At 39.3% G+C, this 6,776-nt stretch overlaps 1 non-coding gene across 1 annotated transcript; it reads left to right on the top strand.

Annotated features, from left to right (window-relative positions):
* The first annotated feature begins 355 nt into the window (after positions 1–355).
* On the top strand, positions 356–437 carry TRNAL-UAG (transfer RNA leucine (anticodon UAG)). The gene has a single exon. It is a non-coding gene; the product is annotated as a tRNA-Leu (tRNA).
* Positions 438–6,776: the final 6,339 nt, after the last annotated feature.

Below are 6,776 nucleotides of genomic sequence, written 5' to 3'. Positions count from 1 at the left end.
CAGCCGTGAGAGTAGCGAGCGGACATCTTCTCCTGATTGTATTTCTGTTCCTGAAATATAGAGCAAAAAAGCATCACAAAAACACAGTCCTTCATTTATTCTAGCTGATGAAGAGAACCAAATTATCACAACATAGAAGATCCCTGGCCAGGCTGGTGAGGGAACCAGATGGTGATTTTGACCATACGGAGGAATCAAGCCTTAATGACATGGCATATAGCTCCACCAGTGGCCACGTTAGCCACTAAGTCTTTCTGACACAATATACTGACCCATGAATACACGTCTACCATCAACGGTAAACATGGCATCCTAGATCAGTAGTATCCCTCTTCCTCCTTCATACAATAGTCAGGGTAGCGTGGCCGAGCGGTCTAAGGCGCTGGATTTAGGCTCCAGTCTCTCAGGAGGCGTGGGTTCGAATTCCACCGCTGCCAGGAAGTTTTGTGGTCACTATGGACTTCAGATACAGGGTGAGTGAGACCTGGGTGGGCTATGGTGGTGCTCTTGTGGGAGGAAGGACTATATCACTCGCCCCACTCGTTCCGAAGGGACATCGTTACCAGCTGGCCAAATATAGTCAGGTCTTGGAACTCACTGTATCTACGTGAGGGACACATGACCTCGTCTGGTGTGGAGATGTGACACTAGAAATGTCCGCCACCATTACCTGTCTACCATCATGGTCAAGGGTCTCATACCATGGTATTCTTATGTCAGATTGTAAGGATTCTGGCGATACACTTATCACATAAAGCTTGATCACCTTCACTATATATTTGTTGTAATGAAAGGGTGAGGATAGTGAGACACTGACTTTGGCTACAGTTTGCTGCGTGGTAAGATAATCCCTTAACACACACACACACACACACACACACACACACACACACACACACCACAGTGTGGGTGAGAAGAGTCCGACTGGGAAAGGAGGAATGGAGGAAGTGAGGCGTGTGCACAGTGGCTGCAGAAGACATGATTATTAAGACGACTGTGGAAAAGTGGAGTGACAGTGGGTTAGTGTGAGCGAGAGGTGTGTGGCCAGGATGAGTGTGAGAAAGGAAAGTGTTAAGGAACCGTGTGATAAACGCTGTGAGCAGAAGATGGAGTCAAATGTTGGTGGGGATGAGGTCAGTGATTGTGTTCGGTGCTCACACTGAGAAGGGAGGTGAAGGAAAAAGAGTAAAAACTCAGATATGAACTGTAGCTTATGTGAATTAAAATCATCTTAATAATCAGCAGTTTTCTCTTTCATTATCCTGCCGAAGATCATTGGACTTTCCCAACACCATGAGTTGAGGAGTGTACACATACTAGCTGACTAGCTGAAATCTATTATTCACTTTTATATATTCTTCGATACAAGACCAGCAATTTCTCTATAAATCATGCATATTTTCCTGTTGGAAGAAATGTATGACGTCAAGTCATAGACTAAATTCATAGAAGTATATTCATAGATATTGACGTCAACTGTCCTGCTGACCTGAGGTATCTACTTGGCTGTGAGAGGCTCCCCTGCTGCTGCACACATCAGGATGATGATAATGTAAGCCACTCACTCCTTCCTGACCACACAAAATCCATCACACTCCCTCCATTCTTCCCACTACGAGTTATCGCAGGGTAATGGTTGGCGGGCACGTGAATGTTATATTGGTCTTAATAGCGTCGAGCTCTGCTGCCAGACATATGAGAGCTTATAATACATCTCTGCTACACGTGTCATGTTCACTGCACCATTTGCTAAACATGAAGTTTGTATTTCCTGCACCGCTGCTAAACGTTTAGCGTTTCTGTACATACTACTGTTTAATGCGCTTCATTCCTGCTACCTCGGTGCCAAACTTTCCATACACTGCCGTTTCCTCTCCATTCGATAAGATCGGGATTGTACGAAAGTAAGTTACTCCCTCCTTTTCGTTCCTGAGTAATACACTGCAGTTACGGTAATGCAAACAATAACAGTCAATTGGGTCCTTTAGAGGATGTTTGTGATAACATCAGAAACATTATGTTTGTTGCTGAGGACTGAGCGGCAAATGTGATGAGGTGGAATTGAATAGGGAGGATCTTTTTCATTGCATAGGTGTCGTATGTTTATGGATGCAAGGCAGCGAGTTCTGAGTGCACTATTTCAGTTGTTTGTAGCTTTGTTGTATTTGCTTTTGAGAGAACAGGAGACCAGGTGAGTGAGGCGTATCTTTCTCTTTACCTAATCCGCCACCAGTTAGTGTTCTGAGGTTATTTAGATTGTGTGCTGCTTCTGTGTTGATGTTATTAGTGTGGGGAGTGAACGTTATGTGTGTGTTGCATGTGATGCCTGGAATCGTTGGTGTTTTGTTCATTGGAATATATTTTCAAATCAAGATGACTGATGATACAAGCTGGATTCTTGTTTGCCTTGCTTTAAATATTCATTGAAGACTTCTGTGGAGATGCAGACATTCTGTTCTGGGTGAGCCATTGATCCAGTCTCCTTGAATTTTATCATACTTTTTTCAATACCTACAAGAAAACAAAGGCAATAGATATAGTATGCCTGAACTATCTGAAAGCATTCAACAAAATTATACTCTTTTTTCTTTTATCGCCAGGTTGATGATGATTGGCTGAATGCAACATGTCCGAATAACATCGTTGCATTCAAATGATTGCCATATAATCTGAATTAAGACTTATTTTCTAACGCAAATTTCTCTTTCAGATATATATGTCAATTAATAATGCCAACGAGTAAAGAGATTATGAGGTAACGGGTTGGCAAGTGTAAATCAATAAACAACAGTCCCCCAAGTCAATGATCTAAGCTTGTTTTCGTATGCACGTTACTTCATTTGTAACTTTTCCCACAAAGCCTACTCCAGCAGTGTTATGTGATCGTCCTCAACGAGTCAGAAGCCCTCCTCGAGTGAAGTGCATGTCACAAGAGCGTAAGATATCCTGACCAATGAGCACTTCCGTCTCGTCATCCTCAATATTAACATCCACACAGAAATGTCGTCCTTGGAGCACAATGTTGACTCTACGTGCTACTTTAGACGCACACTGGATCTTGCCGGAGCTGAGGAGGATGTTTATGACTTCATCGTTATCTTCTGCTTTTAAGTTTAATTCCTCAGCCACGTGTGAGGGCATGTGGGTAGAAGTGCAGCCGGTGTCCAGTATTGCGGGCAAAGTGACAGATCCAATGCTGATATTTACAGACCATGACTCGGTCAGACGGGGAAGTGAGTGCGATTTTCGGACTATCAGGCTTGGGTGGATCGGTTTTTGTAGAATGGAGCAGCAATAAGAGTGGAGGATATCCATTCCAAGCAGTGGATAACCGCTAGTTGGATAATCCACAAGAATATATCCCTGTAGTCGGACGCCACCTTCACATACGATATCCAGCATCAGCCTCCCCACTGTGTCTTCGTAATGATATTCCTCAGACTTATCGATGTACCGCTCCAAGCCAAAAAGCTGTATCATTTCCAGGGGAATGATGGTACATTCTGATCCGGTGTCAATGATGAATGAGAGGCAATGGTCTCCAATCTTGGCCGGTAGCAAGAGGTCTTCACCTTGCCTTTCCAATCGAAGCTCCTGGGGCAGCCCTTTTGCCATGGTGTTCATCTCTAGTGAAGTCGGAGCTACAAGTCAATACACAGTGCAGAACAAATTCTGAGGTCTATATCCGTTGAAAGATACCAAGATTTGCACACCGAGGTTACCTCGTCAACTTCTATATCCTTGATAATAAAAAATATATAGTGAAGATGGTGCTGATGTTAAACCATAGCAAACCAAATTATACCAGATCAAAGCGTACTGAACATGCACACACACATATATACATACATTAACGTATATATACAGTCTTGTATACATACATACATACATAGATACATACATACATACATACATACATACATACATACATACATATATGTAAACATTCGTACATGTAAACATACATAATTCCAAACTAAAAAGGCGGTGGATGAATGGAAGAGAGAAGAATATCAGTGCTATGATCATGAGGATATAGTGAATGGTGATGAAGATAGAGTGAAAATGGAGGATAAGTGAAAATTATAGTGTAGTGAAGTTAAGGGCTGAGCTCGAAAGGCTGCATTCAAGACACCCCATCTTTATTTGATTACACTTTCAGTGTACCCTATTCTCTACTACACTGTCATCTTCGGTACATCCTGATCCTCATTATACCCTCATCACTGCATCCTTATATCAATATACACTCGTTTTCGTTACGCTTTTTCTAAACTCCACCATCATCTTCACTCCACCTTCATCTTCACTACACTTTCATCTACACCGCACCTTCATCTTCACTACATGTTCATCTTAAGTACACCATCTTAAGTATACCTTCATCTTCACTACACCATCATCTTCACCACATCTTCATCTTCACTACACCTTCATCTTCACTACACCTTCAACTTCACTACACCATCTTCACAACAACTTTATATCTTCACTACACCTTCATCTTCACTACATCTTCATCTTTACTACACCCTCATCTTCGATACACCTTCATCTTCACTACATTTTCATCTTCAATACGCCTCCATCGTCACTACACCTTTATCTTCACCACACCTTAATCTTCATCACACCTTCATCTTCACTACACATTCATCTTCACTACTCTTTCTTCTTCACTACTCGAAGCATAGCTTTCACGTAGAAAAGGTATTGTTCACTACATCCCATCTTCGCTAAACTTCATGTTCACTACGCCCTTATCTTCAATACGAGTTTTTCTTTTTTCTATCGAGGCAAAGATGCTCTCGCCAGGTTGGTGATGGTTGGCTGAATGCAGCATGTCCAAATAACATCGTTATATCACAAATGATTACCAAATAATTAGAATCGAAACTTATTTACTAACTCAAATCTCTCCTTCAGGTATATCTTATGCCAATTAATAATGCTAACGAGTGAGAGATCTTGAAGTGATTTGTTGGTAAGTTTAAATCATATGACAACAGTCGCCCAAGTCAAAGATCTAAGCTTGTTTTCTTATGGAATTTAAATCATTTGTAACTTTTCCCATATTTTAAAGGAATTTGGGACAAATTGTACTAAACATATGAAGAAACATGTAATTATCAATTTTTTTTGAAAACCAGGAAGTAATCAAAACAAGGAATAGGTGAACCTCGCTATTTGTGAATCCTTACGGTGAAACGTAATATATATATATATATATATATAATATATATATATATATATATATATATATATATATATATATATATATATAATATATATATATAATATATATATAATATATATATAATATATTATATATATATATATAATATATAATATATATATATATATATATACAACAACTCAGCAAGGGGAAGGTGAGTTGTTCTGATGCGTGGTGGAGAGTGCGTGATGTAGGGAGAGTGTGAAGGTAGTGTGTGGTGGTCTTGTTCTTGATAATAGATATAATGAATATATTTCATGTTTGCAATAATTTGGTTCAACATTGCTTATTCACGCACGAAATATATGCTAATAGCTTTCCTTGATTAAGTTTGATACTTGATGATATAAAGAGAAACTCGATAAATTCATATATATATATATATATATATATATATATATATATATATATATATATATATATATATATTATATATATATATATATATATATATATGTATATATATATATATATATATATATATATATATATATATATATATATATATATATATATATATATATATATATATATATATATATATATATGTGACATTCATTTTTTCATTTCATTTCAAGCTAGAAGTTTCAGTTTTCTAAATTGTTTCTTACATTTTTCACATGTATATATATATGTATGTGTGTGTGTGGTATATGTGCGTGTGTGTGTGTATGTGTGTGTATGTGTATATATATATGTATATTATCCCTGGGGATAGGGGTGAAAGAATACTTCCCACTCATTCCTCGCGTGTCGTAGAAAGCGACTAGAGGGGACGGGAGCGGGGGGCCAAAAATACTCCCCTCCTTGTATTTTTTTAACTTTCTAAAATGGGAAACAGAAGAAGGAGTCACGCGGGGAGTGCTCATCCTCCTCGAAGGCTCAGATTGGGGTGCCTAAATGTGTGTGGATGTAACCAAGATGTGAAAAAAGGAGAGATAGATAGTATGTTTGAGGAAAGGAACCTGGATGTTTTGGCTCTGAGTGAAACGAAGCTCAAGGGTAAAGGGGAAGAGTGGTTTGGGAATGTCTTGGGAGTAGAGTCAGGGGTTAGTGAGAGGACAAGAGCAAGGGAAGGAGTAGCAGTACTCCTGAAACAGGAGTTGTGGAAGTATGTGATAGAATGTAAGAAATTAAATTCTCGATTAATATGGGTAAAACTGAAAGTTGATGGAGAGAGATGGGTAATTATTGGTGCATATGCACCTGGGCATGAGAAGAAAGACCATGAGAGGCGAGTGTTTTGGGAGCAGCTGAATGAGTGTGTTAGTGGTTTTGATGCACGAGACCGGGTTATAGTGTTGGGTGATTTGAATGCAAAGGTGAGTAATGTGGCAGTTGAGGGAATAATTGGTATACATGGGGTGTTCAGTGTTGTAAATGGAAATGGTGAAGAACTTGTAGATTTATGTGCTGAAAAAGGACTGATGATTGGGAATACCTGGTTTAAAAAGCGAGATATACATAAGTATACTTATGTAAGTAGGAGAGATGGCCAGAGAGCGTTATTGGATTACGTGTTAATTGACAGGCGCGCGAA

This window comes from Panulirus ornatus, chromosome 38 (assembly GCF_036320965.1).
Source record: "Panulirus ornatus isolate Po-2019 chromosome 38, ASM3632096v1, whole genome shotgun sequence".
In the NCBI taxonomy this organism is placed as follows: Eukaryota; Metazoa; Arthropoda; class Malacostraca; order Decapoda; family Palinuridae; genus Panulirus; species Panulirus ornatus.
The sequence above is the reverse complement of the archived record's forward strand: the minus strand, read 5'-3'. Positions and strand labels throughout refer to the sequence as shown.